This window comes from Aegilops tauschii, chromosome 6, assembly GCF_002575655.3.
Source record: "Aegilops tauschii subsp. strangulata cultivar AL8/78 chromosome 6, Aet v6.0, whole genome shotgun sequence".
In the NCBI taxonomy this organism is placed as follows: domain Eukaryota; kingdom Viridiplantae; phylum Streptophyta; class Magnoliopsida; order Poales; family Poaceae; genus Aegilops; species Aegilops tauschii.
In genome coordinates, this window is record NC_053040.3 from 42,993,266 (window position 1) to 43,016,933 (window position 23,668).

Genomic DNA, 23,668 nt, shown 5'->3' on the forward strand with positions numbered 1-23,668 from the left:
CGCTTGGGCCTTGGCCGCTGCGTCGGCGCGCGCCTTCGCCGCCTCCTCCTCCTCCTGTGCCACCTTGGCGGCAGCCGCCCTCAACTCCTCCGCCTCCCGCTCCTCCCGTGTCTCCCGCGCGTTTCGCTCTGTCGCCGCCTGAAGCTCGGCGCAGGGGTCCACGCGGCGGGTGCTCCCGGATCCTCCCAGCGATCCAACGACGGAGGCGGTAGCAACCCGCTCAAGCGAAAGCAGAGCCCTGATTTTCGAGAAAGGACAAGGATTCAGAAATCACCAAGAAAAGAAGAAAGAATGTACAAAGGAGTATACACTTACGCCGACACCGTTTGCGGCTGCTTCACCACCTTGCGGAAGCGGGCCGCCTTCGGGACCGCCTCATCCCGCGTGGTCGCCGCCGCCCCGCCCTTGGGCTTCTTCGGCCGACTGCCGAACAAGCCCGACGTGGCCCGACGCTTTTGCCCACCGCCCTGGGCAGGCGGCGCGGCGGAGGAACCCGCGCCATGGCTGGGCGCCGGCTGGCGGTGTGGGACGATTTCTGCCTCGTCGTCATCCGGCCAGTCGTCGAAGCTGGCTCCGAGCCCGGAGCCACCTGCCTTGCCGCCGGCTTCGCCGCCACCCGCCTCGGTGTTTTCATCCATGGCGGCCGCCCCCAAGTCGTGGTCTTCCAGGTCATGCTCCGCCCGGCCGGGGAGGAATCGGTGCCCCGTCTCCGACCCGGTTGCTGGTCGAAGGAGAGGGCTCTGCCAAGGCGTGCCGACTGGTCAGAGTCAGTGAAGAGGAACTCGGCGACAAAATAAGAGAAGAAAGGGAAAAAGGGAACATACCGTGGGCGGCGGATGTGCACGGGAATATGGCTCCTTGCCAAACCGCCACTCTGCGGAGAGCTTGTAGTTCGCAAGATAATTGACCATATGGGCCACCTCTTCATGCGGCATGTCCTTGGTGCACATTCGACTCGGATCGAGTTGGCCGCTCATCTGACAGATCAGGTGAGGGCGGCTCTGAAGCGGAAGCACCCGGCGCACGATGAAGGCGGCCAGCAAGTCGGATCCAACCAGGCCCTCCGACTGGATCATCACCCGCAGTCGGGCGACGGCCGTGGCTCCAGCCTACGACAGCGTCACAGACCGATAGGACCACTGGGGCCGCCTCCCAGCCGGCGGGCCAGCTACGTAAGACGGCAAGTTGACGTAGTCGCCTTGTGGGGCGACGTTCTTCACGTAGAAATATGACTTCTGCCAGAGCTTCACCGACTGGATTAATGCGATGACGGGGAAGGGCTTGTCGGCTGCCGGCCTCCGCATCGCGATGAAGGCGCCGCTCTGGGCCGGCACGCCCTGCAGGCGGGTGCCCAGCTTCAATTGGAAGAACTCCCCCCAGAGCTCGAGGGTGGGGAGAACGCCAGGAAAGCCTTCGCACAAGGTGACGAAGGCGGACAGCAGCACCACCGTGTTTGGAGTGAGGTGGTGCGGCTGGAGTTGATAGAATTCGAGGAAGGAGCGGAAGAAAGCGCTCACCGGCAAGCCGAGGCCGCGCAGGAAGTGCGAGCGGAAGACTACCCGCTCGCCTTCCTCCGGCGCCGGCGTGATCTCCTTCACAGGTGCGAGACGGACCCGCACCTGGTCCGCGCCGGGCAACCGCCGCGTCTTGCGAAGGAACTCGATGTGGTCCATATGGACGTTGGAGCCGTCCCAGTCCCCGCCGTACTGCATGGTAGCGAGAAGCTAACAAGGAAGAGTGCGACGGCGGAGAAAGCACGGCCCTGCGGCGGCAAAGCTGCAGGGTGGAGTGAAGATTGATGGGATGGCGCGGCGGCGAGGCGCTGCTGTGAGAGAAAGTGGGAGGAAGAAGATGGCGGAGAGGAGAGGAGCGTGCGAGCGTCTGCCGCTTCCCCTCCTCCCCCTACTTATGGCCTCGTGTGGCGAAGCCGAGGAGGCGAGGCGTGGGAAGGAACGTGGAATTAACTGCGCCCACTCCCCCACGCCCCGCGATTACTGCGCCCTAACGGCGTGCGGAAACTGCCACCGGAAGACGTGCAGACAGCTTTGGGCCACAAAGAATCCGCGCCTGGGCCCAGGCGTTGCAGTGGTGGGCCCTCGGCCTGCGGCGACGTCTTGTCGCGCGCATGGGTTAGCAGGCTCTTTTCAGCCAAGGGACGCCATGTGGTTCGCAGGCGGCGAGTAACCGGCCCGTGGCCCGGTGCACGCACCAACAGACTCCCGCCTTCCGACTTTAAAAATTTTGCCAAGACGGCGTGCCCAACCGAAACCGGCTCCCAGCTGATGGCTCGTCAAGATAAGAAGCTGACCGAGCTTCTCGACCTCCTCTCAGCCTCGAAGCCCAACCAGCTTCGGGGACTACTGTCGGAGTAAATGGCCACGGGTAGCCTAACCTACTCCCCCTGGCTCTTTGAAAAATTATCGGGCCATTCAAGCCTTCAAGCATACAAAGCATATGGCCGCCTTCCCCCGGCCGGCTATCCCCAGGGCCGACTTCCAGAAGCCGGCCATGAGGAAAGCCGACTCCCAGAAGCCGGCCATGAGGAAAGCCGACTCCCAGAAGACGGCCATGAAGAAAGCCGACTCCCAGAAGCCAGCCATGAAGAAAGCCGACTCCCAGAAGCCGGCCAAGACTGCACTCACTAAAGACTGTACCCACATAACGGCGATAGGATGGGGCGTGGCCGCAGTACAGCCCACTGCCCCTGAATCCCGGAACAGGCATGGCTACAGGGCGCCGTACGGGCCAGCCATCCCCCGTCTGGCGTGGCACTGTAGCTGTGTTGACCTCGATGTCACCCACGACAGGCGCCAGTGCGGCCCGTAGGCGGCGGGCCCCTTTTGCCAGAGAGACATCCGAAGGCGGCCTGGCCTCCTCTAGTCGGCCAGGGGTGTGGCCGGCTCCTAACAGCCGGCTACCTCCCTCCCTCGAAACATGTGCCTCATTAAGGAGACAAGACGAGGTAAGGCTACAGTGAGAGCCCGTAAGGCGGCGGTACTGTATCCACGCTTACCTCAACAAAGCTCTCGTCATCAGAGGCGAGGCAACAATTACCAGCCGCCGACAAAGCGCCCGAGCGGTGGGGCCGGCCTGTCGGCCAAGAGGCCGGCAGGCGGCGGGACCCACCAGTCGGCGGGCCCCAATGACCGGCGGAGAAGCCGGCGTGCATAGACGCTGATGGCTGGGACCCGCGCCCAGCCGGATTACCATTGTACCCCTGGGGGTAGGCCTATATAAACCCCCCGGGACACCCATGCAAAGGGTTGATCGAAGAGAATTCCACACACCACATAGAGGGAAAAGGAGAGCTAGCCTTGCCCTTCTTCTTCCTCTAGCCAAACAGCTTAAGGAGCGCTTGTAGCTACTTGTATTGGTCTAGTGATCATGCGGAGACCCCGCAGAGCAGGACTAGGGGTGTTATCTCCACGGAGAGCCCCGAACCTGGGTAAGATTCGCCGGCGTGCATGTCTTCGCCTCATCCCGTTTCCAGGCACCGGCGACGTTTTACTGGCTCCCACTATGATAAGCCATCCGTTGGCATATGTCGCACCTACCACCCGACACCACCCCTTTGTTCGAGGGCTCATGTTCTATTATGGGCTAGATTTCCATGATCTAACTCCGGATTCCTTCCTTCATATCTCGGCGTTCATTATCACATGCGAGGCCTTCCTCCGTGTTCCCCCACACTTCGGCTTGTGGCTCAAGACCTTTAATGTGAAGCCTAAGGTAGTCGACGGGAAACAAGCGGAGTGCGGTGGTGCTGTAGTGAGAAAACTCATCAACGCTCCTTGGCCTAAAGGATCCTTCTCAGAATCCTCCGACTTATGGCAGCGGGAGTGGTTTTACATCACTGAACCCCGTGGTACCAAGTGGGTGGCTACACCTACGTTCCAATCTGGCCCTGCAATTCAGCTTGCATCATGGGTTAATAAGGGATTGGACTGGGGATCAATCGATGAAGTGCAGACTCTACAGAGCCGCATACGGAGTCTCCTTGAGAAGAACACCGAACTCATTGACGTGATTCAAGTAATGTTAGTCTGTCGGGTCCTCCCGTGCCAGCGACGGCCACTCCGTATGTGGGAGTTCAATCCGGAAGGACCACGAACCCTTCAGCACTTCTTTGGTGCGACACACAGAGGAATGTGGAAACTATTTTTCGGGACACGAAAACAGTGGCCGGATACAGCAGAGGACATAGGCCTCGATTGCAACCATCCGGATACCTCGGTAAGCACTTGACTCCTGAACACAGTTTGAGTTAAACATCTCATAATAGGATACTAAGAAACCCACCTTTTTCCAGGGCTGGATAAAGAAGGCAGAGCAAATCCGGTGTTCGGCCCCTCTCCCCGAAGACTCAGCTAGTCCTGTGCTAACAAGGATGCTGATCCCGGCGCCATGCCAAGTGTCGGTGAGGGAAGACAATAAGGAGAGCGAGGGAGTCAAAGGTAGCCTCGGGGTTACACCAAACACTGTGTCCGGGGAGATTAAGGCTCCTTTTTCCGAGGACAAAAGAGAAGGAGAAGATGTCATCCATTCTCCTCATAGTAAGAAAAGGGCCGCCTCCGAAGTTCGGGAGGCAATGGCTCCTAAGCGAGGCAAGACGCCCCTGTCAGGCGTTTCGGGTTCGAAGGGTGATGTTGTCGCACAGTTCCTCTAGAAGGACAAGCCTTCAGCCGAATCGTAAGTGAATCAAGGTGTTTTAAACATATCCCGTTCCTCTTCCTATTACCAGGGTGACATTTAATGCACACATTTGCAGTCCGGCGCGCAGTCTTCCACAACAGTTCTCCTCCTCGAGGGATCTGCTTCTGGAGATGATGGAGAGCGAAATGCCTCCACAGGTTTCCTCGCCCAATAGGTCGGACAACTTCGAGGTGTCGTCCCGGAGGATCCTTCTCGATCAACAAGTGGTGCGGGGGACATCGAAGACAACGCCCGAAGGTGAGACTTCGGTTGCCCAGGGCCCAGAGTGTGTGGCCCCGACGGGGGTCAAACATAAAGGTCTCGGGCTATCCGGTTTATAGCCGCGGGCGACTCCAGAGTCGAGTGAATACGCCTCTTCAAAGAGAGTCTGCGCTCCCACGGCCGCCCCCAGAAATCCAGAGGTGCTGGATACCATGATGGGCATGCTGCAACATGCATCCGTCTCGGAGGAGCATCGTACTTTAATGAGTACAGTAGCTGAAAGGATTCTGTCTGCGAAAAGCGGGTTGAACAAAGCCTTCATGAGCCTGCTAAGAGGCTTTGAGGTACGTACTATAATATTTTCAATTTGTGCTCTATACGCAAAATGCACCTGTGTATAGGTAGTAGCCCCTGAGACTCTGGTTGGCGTCCAAAGGAAGGCAATCAGAGGATCAAAAGATATGCCCAGGAGATACTCTAATTAATTGAAACATAGGCTGTTACCTTCATGACAACTGCCCACGCTACGGAGGTTGCAGGTCTGAAGGAAAAACTTGATGTGGTGGATGATGACATCATGCTTATTAACAGGCGGCTCGATGAGGCACTAGGTATGTGTTCGGGGCAGTCAGTATATGTATGTATGATAACATGAGCACGAAGCTAGGGTTGTATACTGAGACATGCATAACTGCAGATGGTGCTGCCGCGGTGGAAATCCTTCGGGATGAACTTGCCCGAGCCAAGGAGCAAGCCCGGATGAGGAATTTGGCTGCCAATAAGGCAGCTGATGAGTTAAAAGCTGAACAGGCTGCTCGGCGCCAGTGTGAGGAGAGAATTTCTATGATGGTGCGCGAGCTAAAAGAAACCACTGCCCGGTGCGAATTCCTCGAGAGGGATAACAAAGCCAAAGCGGCAGACCTTGACAAGGCCTTACAAGAGGCGAAAGAAGCCTGATCCGAGTCTAGAGCGGCTCGGGAGGAGATCCGGCAAGCTGGGGAGATAGCGGCCGGTAAGCATTTCTTATTACAGACTAAATTCGGCGATCCGAAGTATGCCCCGCTTAATCAGATGTGGAGCTCCCCAGACGCATTCTTGGACTTGCCGAAGAGTGCCTCTGATGCGGCACAATTTTACCAAGCGCAGGAAGGGTGCGCAATGGAGAAGCTTTTCTGGTCACAATTCGGCGCGCCAAAGCGTCCGCTGTTACTAAGCGAGCAGATGGCCCAGTGGGCCGAGCTCCACAAGATATCCGGCTCTACCATGAAGGACGTCATACTTCGGCTGTGGCCGGCTGAGCCAATTCCGAATAGTTATTTCGGTTTGGTGCACCGACTTGTTGATGCGGTGCCGCATATCGACGCCGTTAAGCGGTCGACGTGCATTGAAGGTGCACGGATGGCCTTTACCCGCGTCAAGACGTAAGATTAGGGCCATCGATATTGCAGCGAAGAGTCCACCCAAAGGCAAGGACCATCACATGCCGGAGCATTATTTCGAGGACGTCTTAGAGGGTGCCTGCTTAATAGAGGGTCAGTGCTCGAAAGATATGATATTCGAGTGAAATATATTGGGATTGTAAAAACAATATTATAATACTTTAATTGTGGCTCCTCCTGTGCGGCCGTTATTTGTATGTAATTTGAAAGTTTTCCAGTCGTCGGCTTCAGGCCCCTCGCATAAAATGCGGGGGTGTTAGGAAAAGCGCTTGATCACTCTTAATCCAACGTCTTTGTCCATAAAGGAGGTGTCAATGCGGCGAACTAGGCAATCGGACTATAGGGCATTAACACTTTCACTTAGCCATAGCAGTTTTATGGTGGGTCTACGATATAGCCCCTAGTATGTACGCAGTTTATCCGAATACGGTGCGTTACATGGGTGACCTTAAGAATGGCCCTTCATTTAGTACGGAAACAATCGCAAAAGATTCTAGTGAGTCATCGAGTGGTTGACCAACTCTCGCCATATCATGATAGTCAGTTTTCGGCTTTCTCTACTGAGGTGCTCATCCGGATGAACCGGGACACAATCGCAGTAGTTCTCCCTTTACTACCCTAACCGATATAGCGGAACGTAAGGTAGTAAGCATAGGAGCCGGGCAACCCAACTATTGACCAAAGACATGATTCGGAGCTGGTGCATATAAGGCCAAACTCGTGACGCCGAAGTGTGCTATAAAGTTGTTCGGACTTTGTCGGCAACTCATTTGTTCCCATATCGAGCCCCTGGCGATTGTGCCGAGGTGCGAGTGTGAAACAACCAGAAAAATTTAGCTCTTTAAAAGAAGTAACTACTGGATACAGATTATGTTCACTGGAACTTGATTGATATGTCAATTGCCATTGTACAAATAACAACGCCACGACCCAGGCTATTTGACATGCCAGTGGTCGAAGGCTGAGGGAGAAGGTACTTTACAGGCTCGAAATAGAGAGTGCGGTCTACACAAAATTATTTGGACCTCCTGTCGCACGTCTGCGTTGCCTTGCCTCGGTGGAAGGATTCCTTAATAGGAATGACCTTTGGGTGAGTGTATGAAGCTGAACTCCGAAAGAGTCCGTAAGATGACCAATGTTTGAGCCACCTGTAATAAGAGATAAAAAGTGGTTAGAAGAGAAAAGGAGGAAATGGGAGTGCTTTTAGGCTATTCCGTATTGTGCCTCCGTCGATGACTAGGGTATTTTGAATGCATAGTTATGCATGCGAGGTGTAAACCTCGCGAGTGTGTAGGGCGAACGGCGGAGGCCGAACTGCTAATCCAGCTCGGAGATTAATCGGTTCCATTTAATGGAGACCGGCGGCTTAATAGCCGATGATTTATGCGGCTCTATGAGGCCGCTTTGTACTGCGGCCATAATAGCCATAGTTTGGTCATCTATATGGATGAAGTATTCCATATTTACATTTACTATTATGACACCGCGTGGACCGGGCATTTTGAGTTTTGCGCGGCTGTAGAGTGGGACCGCGTTATAATGAGCAAGAGCGGTATGCCCCAGAAGTGCATGGTAGCTACTGTGGAGCGGGGCGATATCAAAGGTCAAGCCCTCGCTTCGGGAGTTGTTCGGCGAACCAAAAACTACTTCCAGTGTGATAGAGCCCGTGCAGTGAGTTTCTATGCCGGTATTGCTCCCTTGAGAATAGTTGTGGTGGGCTTGATTCTTGAAGGATCAATGCCCATTTTGCAGACAGTGTCTTGGTAGAGTAGATTAAGGCTACTACCGCCATTCATAAGGAATTTCGTGAGATGGAACCCATCGATAATTGGATCGACGATCAGAGCTGCCAGACCGTCAGGACGGATATGACTAATTTTTGGGGGGGATCCGCTCTATGGTGGATATGTCCCGTGGTGCATGCGTGCACTCCCTTGTAGGGGTGTGTGTAACATATACCATGTTTACGGTTTTTACTTCAGGGGGAAATTGCTTCTGAACCCTGATGTTTGGCTGGCGAGTCTCTTCGTCATCACTGTCACTGGGCGGCCGCTTCCCCTTGTGTTCAGCATTAGGTTTGCCGGCTTGTTTGAAGACCCAGCAGCTTCTGTTTGTATGGGTAGCTGGTTTATCGGGGGTGCCGTGAATCTGGCAGGGCCGGTCCAGTATCCTATCTAGATTGGATGGTCCGTCTCTATTTGCCTTGAATGGCTTTTTCCGTTGACCGGATTTGGAGCCGCTAAACCCAGCGTTAACCACCGTGTCTCGCGTTATTTCGCTATTATTGTGACGCTTGTGTTTATCGCGTCGTGGCTTGCCGTTGCCGTCTCGGGCTTCCGAAGTACCCGGATCGCTGGCGCTACGAGCGAGCCAGCTGTCATCTCCCGCGCAAAAGCGGGTCATTAAAGCTGTAAGGGCTGCCATGGATTTTGGTTTTTCTTGACCGAGGTGGCGGGCGAGCCATTCATCCCGGACGCTGTGTTTGAAGGCCGCGAGGGCTTCGGCGTCTGGACAATCGACGATTTGGTTCTTTTTAATTAAGAACCTAGTCCAGAGCTTCCTGGCTGACTCTCTACCCTGGAAGTTGTCGCGGAAGGCGTCTTCCAGATCTTCCCAGCTGCCAATGGAGTTTTCAGGCAGACTATTTAACCAGTACCAAGCTGGTCCTTTGAGTTTTAGTGGGAGGTATTTGATGCCGTGAAGGTCATCTCCGCGGGCCATATGGATATGGAGAAGAAAATCCTCGGTCCATACCGCGGGGTCTGTTGTCCCATCATATGATTCGATGTTTACGCGTTTAAACCCTTCTGGGAATTCGTGATCCATTACCTCGTCAGTAAAGCAAAGAGGGTGTGCGGCGCCTCTATATTGGGCCACATTGTGCCGTAGCTCCAATGGAGTCTGTCTGGGGTTTTTGGCCCGAGCGTGAATAGGCTTCTCATGTCCGAATAGGGAGCCGTTGTCGCGTGTCTGGGCACGCCCTCGCGATCCGTAGATCGATCTGGTATGTCCTGCTCTATTGTCCATGTTCTGCCGAAGGTCATATGTATGACCCCGAGCTGTTTTATCTCTGCCTTTACGGTGAGGTAGGGCAGGCTGGTGTTCGGCTTGGGTTGCCAGTTTGTCCCGACCACATGGTGGTCGGTCAGCCGCATTGCACGATGATGGTACGGGCTCCAGTGCCTCATCATCAAACTGAGGTAGCGATTTACGCTTCGGGTAACTTTTGGCTGGGCGCTTGAGGCCGTATTCCTCGGCTGTTAGGACATCAGTCCATCTATCATTGAGCAAATCTTGGTCAGCTTGAAGTTGCTGCTATTTATTTTTTAGGCTCCTTGCAGTGGCTATTAGCCGGCTCTTAAAGCGCTCCTGCTCAAGAGGTTCCTCAGGCACGATAAAATCCTCGTTGCCGAGGCTCACCTCCTCCTCGGAGAGTGGAAGATAGTTGCTGTCCTCCGAGTCTTCGTGTATGGCCTGTTCATCAGGGCTAACTTGCCCATCTTCCCGATCGTCCCGTTCGGCAGTTTGTTCGTCGGGATCTTCTCTATCTTCGGCACCGTCCGAAGTGTTATCATCTCCTGTGCTGGTGTTGCTGTCTTTGATGCGCCGTGATTTAGAGCGGCGCTGCTGATGTCGGTGCTTTGGTTGTATCTCAAGAGGTTTATCCTCAACTGGATCTTCCTTGTCATCACCGCTATTCTCTTTTGGTGCATCCACCATCTATACATCATACGAGGAAGTGGCCGTCCAACGTTCGGTAAACGGCGGATTTTGGGCCTCTTCTTCTCTGGCACCGTTGTCCATATCGTCGATGTTTTTGGAGCCGTAATCGAGCGTGTCGGTTAAGTCCTCGATAGTGGCTATGAAGTGGGCGGTGGGTGGGAAATGAAATTCTCCATCATCAGCCTCCAGTGCTAACCGGATATAATTCGGCTGTGAGTCCCATGCTAAGGATATATTTTTAGTGAGTTTAGCACGTCGCCCAAGGGCGAGTGCCCGAAGATGTCCGCGGAGCTGAATTCGATGATCGACGATCGGTCAAGCTCGACGTACGCGGAGGCACAAGGTTCGGAACCTGCAGTCAGAGACGAGTCCATGGTTCCGGTGACATAGATGTCACTTGAAGTTAGGTCTGTGAGCGGCGCCAGCGCCGCTGAGTCTGCGGCTTCCGTGGCGGGGTTGAGCTTCCCGTCCTCGGATGGCGCGATCTGCTCCGAATCTAAGGCCAGAGCAGTTACAGGTGCTATTTCCTGGGTGTGGTCTGATGACAGATTTATGTCATGTTTATCGTGGTGGCAGGGAGCGGCAACTGCCGTGGTCTCAAATCTGTCGAAGATCAAGTCTCCGCGGATATCCGCGACGTAGTTCAAGCTTCCAAATCTGACCTGATGGCCAGGGGTGTAGCTTTCGATCTGCTCCAGATGGCCAAACGAGCTGGCCCATAGTGCGAAGCCGCCGAATACAAAGATTTGTCCGGGGAGGAAGAGTTCCCCTTGGACAGCATCATTATAGATGATCAAAGGAGCCATCAGAACCTTTTGCCGACGGCACAGTGGAACTCTCAATGAAATCACCAATGTCGGTGTCAAAACCGGCGGATCTCGGGTAGGGGGTCCCGAACTGTGCGTCTAAGGTTGATGGTAACAGGAGACAGGGGACACAATGTTTACCCAGGTTCGGGCCCTCTCTATGGAGGTAATACCCTACTTCCTGCTTGATTGATCTTGATGAATATAAATGTTACAAGAGTTGATCTACCACGAGATCGTAATGGCTAAAACCCTAGAAGTCTAGCCTGTATCACTATGATTATGATGATTGTCCTCCACGGACTAAGCCCTCCGGTTTATATAGACACTGGAGGGATCTAGGGTTACATAAGGTCAGTTACAGAGAAAGGAATCTTCATATTTGGTCGCCAAGCTTGCCTTCCACGCCAAGGAGAGTCCCATCCGGACACGGGCGAAAGTCTTCGGTCTCCATATCTTCACAGCCCATCAGTCCGGCCTACGTCTAACAGGTCGGGATGCCCGAGGACGCCTTACTCCAGGACTCCCTCACATGCTGGTAAGTAGTATGACTATTATCGCCCACAACTCTTTGTGTTCTACTCGTGCATATAACATCTACGCATAGACCTGGCTCGGATGCCACTGTTGGGGAACGTAGTATTTGAAAAATATCCTACGATCACCCAAGATCTATCTAGAAGAAGCATAGCAACAAGCGGGGAGAGTGTGTCCACGTGCCCTCGTAGACCGAAAGTGGAAGCGTTTAGTAACGCGGTTGATGTAGTCGAACGTCTTCGCGATCCAACTGATCAAGTACCGAACGCATGACACCTCCGCGATCTGCACATGTTTAGCTCGGTGACGTCCCTCGAACTCTAGATCCAGCTGAGGCCGAGGGAGAGGTCTATCAGCACGACGGCGTGGTGATGGTGATGATGAAGTTACCGGCATAGGGCTTCGCCTAAGCACTACGACAATATGACCGAGGTGTAAAACTGTGGAGGGGGGCACCGCACACGGCTAAAGATCAACTTGTGTGTACTAGAGGTGCCCCCCTCCCCACGTATATAAAGGAGGGAGGGGGAGGCCGGCCGGCGTCCTAGGGCATGCCAGGAGAGGGGAATCCTACTAGGACTCTAAGTCCTAGTAGGTTTCCACCTAAGGAAGAGAGGGAAGAAGGAAGGAAGAGGGGGAAGGGAAGGAAAGGGGGGCGCCGCCCCTTCCCTAGTCCAATTCGGACCCAAGGGGGGGCGGCCAGCCCCTCCTGGCCCTTCCTCTCTTCCCACTAAGGCACATGGTGGCCCATTAATTCCCCCGGGGGGTTCCGATAACCCTCCAGCACTCTGATATTTATCCGGTAACCCCCGGAACTCATCCAGTGTCCGAATAACATCGTCCAATATATGAATCTTTATGTCTCGACCATTTCGAGACTTCTCGTCATGTCTGTGATCTCATCCAAGACTCCGAAGAAACTTCGGTCATCAAATCACATAACTCATAATACAAATCATCATCGAACGTTAAGCGTGCGGACCCTACGGGTTCGAGAGCTATATAGACATGACTGACACACATCTCCGGTCAATAACCAATAGCGGAACCTGATGCTCATATTGGCTCCTACATATTCTACGAAGATCTTTATCGGTCAAACCGCATAACAACATAAGTTATTCCCTTTGTCATCGGTATGTTACTTGCCCGAGATTCGATCGTCGGTATCACCATACCTAGTTCAATCTCGTTACCGGCAAGTCTCTTTACTCATTACGTAATGCATCATCCCGCAACTAACTCATTAGTCACATTGCTTGCAAGGCTTATAGTGACTTGCATTACCGAGAGGGCCCAGAGATACCTCTCCCACAATAGGAGTGACAAATCCTAATCTCGATCTATGCCAACTCAACAAACACCATCGGAGACACCTGTAGAGCATCTTTATAATCACCCAGTTACGTTGTAACGTTTGATAGCACACTAAGTGTTCCTTCGGTATTCGGGAGTTGCATAATCTCATAGTTATAGGAACATGTATAAGTCATGAAGAAAGGAATAGCAATAAACTAAACGATTATAGTGCTAAGCTAACGGATGGGTCTTGTCCATCACATCATTCTCTAATGATGTTATTCCGTTCATCAAATGACAACACATGTCTATGGCTAGGAAACTTAACCATCTTTGATTAACGAGCTAGTCTAGTAGAGGCATACTAGGGACACTCTGTTTGTCTATGTATTCACACATGTACTAAGTTTTCTGGTTAATACAATTCTAGCATGAATAATAAACATTTATCATGATATAAGGAAATATAAATAACAACTTTATTATTGCCTCTAGGGCATATTTCCTTCAATTACATGGCGATTGCATTTCATACGATAAAGCGACAACCATAAGGCTCCTGCCAGTTGCCGATAACTTTTACAAAACATGGTCATCTCATACAACAATTTATATATCATCACGCCTTGACCATATCACATCACAGCAAGCCCTGCAAAAACAACTTAGACGTCCTCTACCTTGTTGTTGCAAGTTTTACGTGGCTGGTACGGGCTTAGCAAGAACCGTTCTTACCTACGCATCAAAACCACAACGATTTTTCATCAAGTGTGCTGTTTTAACCTTCAACAAGGACCAGGCGTAGTCACACTCGATTCAAGTAAATTTGGAGAAACAGACACCCACTAGCCACCTGTGTGCGAAGCACGGCGGTAGAACCAGTCTCATGAACGCGGTCATGTAATGTCGGTCTGGGCCACTTCATCCAACAATACCGCCGAATCAAAGTATGACATGCTGGTAAGCAATATGACTATTATCGCCCACAACTCTTTGTGTTCTACTCATGCATATAACATAACATCTACGCATAGACCTGGCTCGGATGCCACTGTTGGGGAACGTAGTAATTCAAAAAGTTCCTATGATCACGCAAGATCTATCAAGGAGAAGCATAGCAATGAGTGGGGAGAGTGTGTCCATGTACCCTCGCAGACCGAAAGCGGAAGCGTTTAGTAACGCGGTTGATGTAGTCGAACGTCTTCGTGATCCAACCGATCCAAGTACCGAACGCATGGCACCTCCGCGATCTGCACATGTTCAGCTCGGTGACGTCTCTCGAACTCTTGATCCAGTTGAGGCCGAGGGAGAGTTTCATCAGCACGACAGCGTGGTGACGATGATGATGAAGTTACCGACGCAGGGCTTCTCCCAAGCACTACAACGATATGACCGAGGTGTGTTTCTGTGGAGGGGGGGCACCGCACACGGCTAGAAGATCAACTTGTGTGTCTATGGGGTGCCCCCTACCCCGTGTATAAATGAGGGGAGGAGGAGGCTGGCCGGCCCTAGGGGGCGCACCCAAGGAGTGGAGTCCTACTAGGACTCCAAGTCCTAGTAGGATTCCACCAAGAGGGAGAGAGGGGGAAGGAAGGAGAGGGAGAGGGAGTAGGAAAGGGGGGCGCCGCCCCCTTCCCTTGTCCTATCCGGACTCCACGCGGGGGGGGGGGGGCAGCCCTGGCTATCCTCCACTCTCTCCAATAGGGCCCATGGTGGGCCATTAGTTCCCCCGGGGGTTTCCGGTAACCCCTCCGGCACTCCGGTTTTACCCAAAACCATCCGGAATATTTCCGGTGTCCGAATAACATGGTCCAATATATCAATCTTTATGTCTCGACCATTTAGAGACTCCTCGTCATGTCCGTGATCTCATCCGGGACTCCGAACTATTCGCGAACGCAGTAATTTCAAAAATTTGCCTACGATCACGCAAGATCTATCTAGGAGAAGCATAGCAATGAGCGGGGAGACTGTGTCCACGTACCCTCGTAGACCGAAAGCGGAAGCGTTTAGTAACACGGTTGATGTAGTCGAACGTCTTCGCGATCCAACCGATCCAAGTACCGAACGCACGGCACCTTCGTGATCTGCACATGTTCAGCTCGCTGACGTCCCTCGAACTCATGATCCAATCGAGGCCGAGGGAGAGTTTCGTCAGCACGACGGCGTGGTGAAGGTGATGATGAAGTTACCGGCGCAGGGCTTTGGCTAAGCACTACAACGATATGACCGAGGTGTTGAACTGTGGAGGTGGGCACCGCACACGGCTAAGAGATTGTCTGTTGTGCCTTTAGGGTGCCCCCTGCCCCCGTATATAAAGGAGGGGGAGGAGAGAGTAGGAGAAGGAAAGGGGGTGGCGCCCCCTGCCCAAGTCCAATTCGGCCTCCTCCGTTGTGGGGGGTGCACCAGCCCCTTGTCGGCTGGTTAGCCTCCCCCTATGGCCCATAAGGCCCATATCTTTCCCCGGGGGGTTCCGGTAACCTCCCGGTAGTCCGGAAAAATGCCCGAATCACTCAAAACCATTCCGATATCCGAATGCAACCTTCCAAAATATGAATATTTACCTCTCGACCATTTCGAGACTCCTCGTCATGTCCGTGATCTCATCCGGGACTCCGAAAAAACTTCGGTACATCAAATCACATAACTCATAATACAAATCGTCATCGAACGTTAAGTGTGCGGACCCTACGGGTTCGAGAACTATGTAGACATGACCGAGACACATCTCCGGTCAATAACCAATAGCGGAACCTGGATGCTCATATTGGCTCCTACATATTCTACGAAGATCTTTATCGGTCAAACCGCATAACAACATACATTGTTCCCTTTGTCATCGGTATGTTACTTGCCCGAGATTCGATTGTCGGTATCATCATACCTAGTTCAATCTCGTTACCGGCAAGTCTCTTTACTCGTTCCGTAATGCATCATCCTGCAACTAACTCATTAGTCACATTTCTTGCAAGGCTTATAGTGATGTGCATTACCGAGAGGGCCCAGAGATACCTCTCCGATACACGGAGTGACAAGTCCTAATCTCAATCTATGCCAACCCAACAAACACCTTCGGAGACACCTTTAGAGCATCTTTATAATCACCCAGTTACGTTGTGATGTTTGATAGCACACAAGGTGTTCCTCCGGTATTCGGGGGTTGCATAATCTCATAGTATGAGGAACATGTATAAGTCATGAAGAAAGCAGTAGTAATGAAACTGAAACGATCATAATGCTAATCTAATGAATGGTTCTTGTCCATCACATCATTCTCTAATGATGTGATCCCGTTCATCAAATGACAACACATGTCTATGGGTTGGAAACTTAACCATCTTTGATTAACGAGCTAGTCAAGTAGAGGCATACTAGGGACACTCTGTTTGTCTATGTATTCACACATGTACTAAGTTTCCGGTTAATACAATTCTAGCATGAATAATAAACAATTAACATGAAATAAGGAAATAAATAATAACTTTATTATTGCCTCTAGGGCATATTTCTTTCAGTCTCCCAGTTTCACTAGTCAATAATCTAGTTCACATCGCCATGTGATTTAACACCAATAGTTCACATCACCATGTGATGAACACCCATAGTTCAAATCGCCATGTGACCAACCACTCAAAGGGTTTACTAGAGTCAGTAATCTAGTTCACATTGCCATGTGATTAACACCCAAAGAGTACTAAGGTGTGATCATGTTTTGCTTGTGAGAGAAGTTTAGTCATCGGGTCTGCCAAATTCAGATCCGTATGTATTTTGGAAATTTCTATGTCTACAATGCTCTGCATGGAGCTACTTTAGCTAATTGCTCCCACTTTCAATATGTATCCGGATTGTGACTTAGAGTCATCCAGATCGTTGTCAAAGCTTGCATCGACGTAACTCTTTACGACGAACTCTTTATCACCTCCATAACCGAGCAATATTTCCTTAGTCCTCTAAGGATAATTTTGACCGTTGTCAAGTGATCTACTCCTAGATCAAAATTGTACTCCCTTGCCAAACTCAGGGCAGGGTATACAATAGGTCTGGTACACAACATGGCATACTTTATAGAACCTATGGCTGAGGCATAGGGAATGACTTTCATTCTCTCTATCTTCTGCCATGGTCGGGCTTTGAGTCTTACTCAACTTCACACCTTGCAACACAGGCAAGAACTCTTTCTTTGACTGTTCCATTTTGAACTAATTCAAAAACTTGTCAAGGTATGTACTCATTGAAAAAACTTATCAAGCGTCTTGAGCTATCTCTATAGATCTTGATGCTCAATATGTAAGTAGCTTCACCGAGGTCTTTCTTTGAAAAACTCCTTTCAAACACTCGTTTATGCTTTCTAGAAAATTCTACATCATTTCCGGTCGACAATATGTCATTCACATATACTTATCAGAAAGGCTGTAGTGCTCACGCTCATTTCTTGTAAATACAGGCTTCACCGCAAGTCTGTATAAAACTATATGCTTTGATCAACTTATCAAAGTGTATATTCCAACTCCGAGATGCTTGCACCAGTCCATAGAAGGATTGCTGGAGCTTGCACATTTTGTTAGCACCTTTAGGATTGACAAAACCTTCTGGTTGCATCATATACAACTCTTCTTTAATAAATCCATTAAGGAATGCAGTTTTGTTATCCATTTGCCAGATTTCATAAAATGCGGCAATTGCTAACATGATTTAGACAGACTTAACCATCGCTAGGAGTGAGAAAATCTCATCATAGTCAACACCTTGAACTTGTCGAAAACCTTTCGCGACAAGTCGAGCTTTGTAGATAGTAACACTACCATCAGCGTCCGCCTTCCTCTTGAAGATCCATTTATTCTCAATGGCTTGCCGATCATCGGGCAATTCCACCAAAGTCCATACTTTGTTTTCATACATGGATCCTATCTCAGATTTCATGGCCTTAAACCATTTTGCGGAATCTGGGCTCATCATCACTTCCTCATAGTTCGTAGGTTCGTCATGGTCTAGTAACATGACTTCCAAAACCGGATTACTGTACCACTTTGGTGCGGAACGTACTCTGGTTGATGATACGTCTCCTACGTATCTATAATTTTTTATTGTTCCATGCTATATTATATTCTATTTTGGATGTTTAATGGGCTTTATTATACACTTTTATATTATTTTTGGGACTAACCTATTAACCGGAGGCCCAGCCCAAATTGCTTTTTTTGCCTATTTCAGTGTTTCGAAGGAAAGGAATATCAAACAGAGTCCAAACGGAATGAAACCTTCGGGAACGTGATTTTCAGAACAAACGTGATCTAGAGGACTTGGAGTGGATCTCAAGCAATCAACGAGGAGGCCACGAGGCAGGGGGCGCGCCTACCCCCCTGGGCGCGCCCTCCACCCTCGTGGGCCCCTCGTAGCTCCACCGACCTACTTCTTCCTCCTATATATACCTACGTACCCCCAAACCATCATCAGAGGAGCAAAAACCCTATTTCCACCGCCGCAACCTTCTGTACCCGTGAGATCCCATCTTGGGGCCTTTTCCGGCGCTCCGCTGGAGGGGGCATCAATCACGGAGGGCTTCTACATCAACACCATAGCCTCTCCGATGATGTGTGAGTAGTTTACCTCAGACCTTCGGGTCCATAGTTATTAGCTAGATGACTTCTTCTCTCTCTTTGGATCTCAATACAAAGTTCTCCTCGATTCTCTTGGAGATCTATTTGGTGTAACTCTACTTTTTGCGGTGTGTTTGTCGAGATCCGATGAATTGTGGGTTTATGATCAAGTTTATCTATGAACAATATTTGAATCTCCTCTGAATTCTTTTATGTATGATTGGTTATCTTTGCAAGTCTCTTTGAATTATTAGTTTGGTTTGGCCTACTAGATTGATCTTTCTTGCAATGGGAGAAGTGCTTAGCTTTGGGTTCAATCTTACGGTGCTCGATCCCAGTGACAATGGGAGGCATCCACATAGAGTCATACTTTGTTCTAAGTTTTGAGTTGTAAAGAAAATAAAAGTGTGATGATCATCATTTTTAGAGCATTGTCCCAAGTGAGGAAAGGATGATGGAGACTATGATTCCCCCATAAATCGGGATGAGACTCCGGACTAAAAAAAAGAGAAAGGCCATAAAAAATAAAAAAAATCAAAAATGAGAGAAAAAAGAGAGAAGGGACAATGCTACTATCCTTTTACCACACTTGTGCTTCAAAGTAGCACCATGATCTTCATGATAGAGAATCTCCTATGATATCACTTTCATATACTAGTGGGAAATTTTCATTATAGAACTTGGCTTGGATATTCCAATGATGGGCTTCCTCAAAATGCCCTAGGTCTTCGTGAGCTAGCGAGTTGGATGCACACCCACTTAGTTTCTTTTGTTGAGCTTTCATATACTTATAGCTCTAGTGCATCCATTGCATGGCAATCCCTACTCACTCACATTGATATCTATTGATGGGCATCTCCATAGCCCGTTGATATGCCTAGTTGATGTGAGACTATCTTCTCCTTTTTTTTCTCTTCTCCACAACCACCATTCTATTCCACATATAGTGCTATGTCCATGGCTCACGCTCATGTATTGCGTGAAGATTAAAAAGTTTGAGAACACCAAAAGTATGAAACAATTGCTTGGCTTGTCATCGGGGTTGTGCATGATTTAAATATTTTGTGAGATGAAGATAGAGCATAGCCAGACTATATGATTTTGTAGGGATAACTTTCTTTGGCCATGTTATTTTTAGAAGGCATAATTGCTTAGTTAGTATGCTTGAAGTATTATTATTTTTATGTCAATATTAAACTTTTGTCTTGAATCTTTCGGATCTGAACATTCATACCACAATTAAGAGAATTACATTGAAAATTATGCCAAGTAGCATTCCACATCAAAAATTCTGTTTTTATCATTTACCTACTCGAGGACGAGCAAGAATTAAGCTTGGGGATGCTTGATACGTCTCCAACGTATCTATAATTTTTGATTGTTCCATGCTATATTATATTCTGTTTTGGATGTTTAATGGGCTTTATTATACACTTTTATATTATTTTTGGGACTAACCTATTAACCGGAGGCCCAGCCCAAATTGCTGTTTTTTGCCTATTTCAGTGTTTCGCAGAAAAAGAATATCAAACGGAGTCCAAACGGAATGAAACCTTTGGGAACGTGATTTTCGGAACAAACGTGATCCAGAGGACTTGGAGTCTACGTCATGGAATCAACATGGAGAGCACGAGGCAGGGGGCGCGCTGCTACCTCTTGAGCACTGCGTTGGTTTTCCCTTGAAGAGGAAAGGGTGATGCAGCAAAGTAGCGTAAGTATTTCCCTCAGTTTTTGAGAACCAAGGTATCAATCCAGTAGGAGGCTACACGCGAGTCCCTCGCACCTACACAAACAAATAAATCCTAGCAACCAACGCGATAAGGGGTTGTCAATCCCTACACGGTCACTTACGAGAGTGAGATCTGATAGATGTGATAGGATAATTTTTTTTGGTATTTTTATGATAAAGATGCAAAGTAAAATAAAAGCAAAGTAAAAAAGCAACGGAAATAACTAAGTGTTGGAAGATTAATATGATGAAGATAGACCCGGGGGCCATAGGTTTCACTAGTGGCTTCTCTCAAGAGCATAAGTATTTTACGGTGGGTGAACAAATTACTGTTGAGCAATTGACAAAATTGAGCATAGTTATGAGAATATCTAGGTATGATCATGTATATAGGCATCACGTCCGAGACAAGTAGACCGACTCCTGCCTGCATCTACTACTATTACTCCACACATCGACCGCTATGCAACATGCATCTAGAGTATTAAGTTCATAAGAACAGAGTAACGCCTTAAGCAAGATGACATGATGTAGAGGGATAAATTCATGCAATATGATAAAAAAACCATCTTGTTATCCTCGATGGCAACAATACAATACGTGCCTTGTTGCCCCTACTGTCACTGGGAAAGGAAACCGCAAGATTGAACCCAAAGGTAAGCACTTCTCCCATTGCAAGAAAGATCAATCTAGTAGGCCAAACCAAACTGATAATTTGAAGAGACTTGCAAAGATAACCAATCATACATAAAAGAATTCAGAAGATTCAAATATTGTTCATAGATAAACTTGATCATAAACCCACAATTCATCGGTCTCAACAAACACACCGCAAAAGAAGATTACATCGAATAGATCTCCACGAGAGAGGGGGAGAACATTGTATTGAGATCCAAAAAGAGAGAAGAGGCCATCTAGCTAATAACTATGGACCCGAAGGTCTGAGGTAAACTACTCACACTTCATCGGAGAGGCTATGGTGTTGATGTAGAAGCCCTCCGTGATCGATGCCCCCTCCGGCGGAGCTCTGGAACAGGCCCCAAGATGGGATCTCATGGGTATAGAAGGTTGCGGCGGTGGAATTAGGTTTTTGGCTCCGTATCTGATCGTTTGGGGGTACGTAGGTATATATAGGAGGAAGGAGTACGTCGGTGGAGCAACATGGGGCCCACGAGGGTGGAGGGTGCGCCCAGGGGGTAGGCGCGCCCCCTACCTCGTGGCTTCCTGGAAGCTTCCTTGACGTAGGGTCCAAGTCTCCTGGATCATGTTCGTTCCAAAAATCATGTTCCCGAAGGTTTCATTCCGTTTGGACTCCGTTTGATATTCTTTTTCTGTGAAACTCTGAAATAGGCAAAAAACAGCAATTCTGGGCTGGGCCTCCGGTTAATAGGTTAGTCCCAAAAATAATATAAAAGTGAATAATAAAGCCCAATAATGTCCAAAACTGAAGATAATATTGCATGGAGCAATCGAAAATTATAGATACGTTGGAGACGTATCAAGCATCCCCAAGCTTAATTCCTGCTCGTCCTCGAGTAGGTAAATGATTAAAACAGAATTTTTGATGTGGAATACTACTAGGCATAATTTCAATGTAATTCTTCTTAATTGTGGTATGAATATTCAGATCCGAAATATTCAGGCTAAAAGTTCAATATCGACATAAAAATAATTATACTAACTAAGCAATTATGTCCTCTCAAAATAACATGGCCAAAGAAAGTTCATCCCTACAAAATCATATAGTTTAGTCATGCTCCATCTTCGTCATACAAGAATGCTCTCATCATGCACAACCCCGATGACAAGCCAAGCAATTGTTTCATACTTTAGTAATCTCAAACTTTTTCAACCTTCACGCAATACATGAGCGTGAGCCATGGATAAAGCACTATGGGTGGAATAGAGTATGATGATGGGGGTTATGTGGAGAAGACAAAAAAAGGAGAAAGTCTCACATCAACGAGGCTAATCAATGAGCTATGGAGATGCCCATCGATTGATGTTAATGCAAGGAGTAGGGATTGCCATGCAACGGATGCACTAGAGCTATAAATATATGAAAGCTCAACAAAAGAAACTAAGTGGGTGTGCATCCAACTTGCTTGCTCACGAATACCTAGGGCACTTGAGGAGGCCCATTGTTGGAATATACAAGCCAAGTTCTATAATGAAAAATTCCCACTAGTATATGAAAGTGACAAAACAGGAGACTCTCTATCATGAAGATTATGGTGCTACTTTGAAGCACAAGTGTGGTAAAGGATAGTAACATTGTCCCTTCTCTCTTTTTCTCTCATTTTTTTGGGCCTTCTCTTTTTTTATGGCGTTTCTCTCTCTTTTTTTTATTCCTCACTTGGGACAATGCTCTAGAAAATGATGATCATCACACTTCTATTTATTTACAACTCAATGATTACAACTCGATACTAGAACAAAGTATGACTCCATATGAATGCCTCCGGCGGTGTACCGGGATATGCAATGAACCAAGAGTGACATGTATGAAAGAATTATGAACGGTGGCTTTGCCACAAATACTATGTCAACTACATGCTCATGCAAAGCAACATGACAATGATGAACGTGTCATGATAAACTGGATGGTGGAAAGTTGCATGGCAATATATCTCGGAATGGCTATGGAAATGCCATAATAGGTAGGTATGGTGGCTGTTTTGAGGAAGATATAAGGAGGTTTATGTGTGAAAGAGCGTATCATATCACGGGGTTTGGATGCACCGGCAAAGTTTGCACCAACTCTCAATGTGAGAAAGGGCAATGCACGGTACCGAAGAGGCTAGCAATGATGGAAAGGTGAGAGTGCGTATAATCCATGGACTCAACATTAGTCATAAAGAACTCACATACTTATTGCAAAAATCTACAAGTCATCAAAAACCAAGCACTACATGCATGCTCCTAGGGGGATAGAATTGTAGGAAAAGACCATCGCTCGTCCCCGACCGCCACTCATAAGGAGGACAATCAAAGAACACCTCATGTTTCAAATTTGTTACATAACGTTTACCATACGTGCATGCTACGGGACTTGCAAACTTCAACACAAGTATTTCTCAAATTCACAATTACTCAACTAGCACGACTTTAATATCACTACCTCCATGTCTCAAAACAATCATCAAGCATCAAACTTCTCTTAGTATTCAAAACACTCATAAGAAAGTTTTTACTAATCTTGAATACCTAGCACATTAGGTTTATTTAAGAAAATTACCATGCTATTTAAGACTCTCAAAATAATCTAAGTGAAGCATGAGAGATCAATAGTTTCTATAAAACAAATCCACCACCGTGCTCTAAAAGATATAAGTGAAGTACTAGAGCAAAAACTATATAACTCAAAAGATATAAGTGAAGCACATAGAGTATTCTAATAATTTCCGAATCATGTGTGTCTCTCTCAAAAGGTGTGTACAGCAAGGATGATTGTGGTAAACTAAAAAGCAAAGACTCAAATCATACAAGACACTCCAAGCAAAACACATATCATGTGGTGAATAAAAATATAGCTCCAAGTAAAGTTACCAATGGAAGTAGACGAAAGAGGGGATGCCTTCCGGGGCATCCCCAAGCTTTGGATTTTTTGTGTCCTTAGATTAT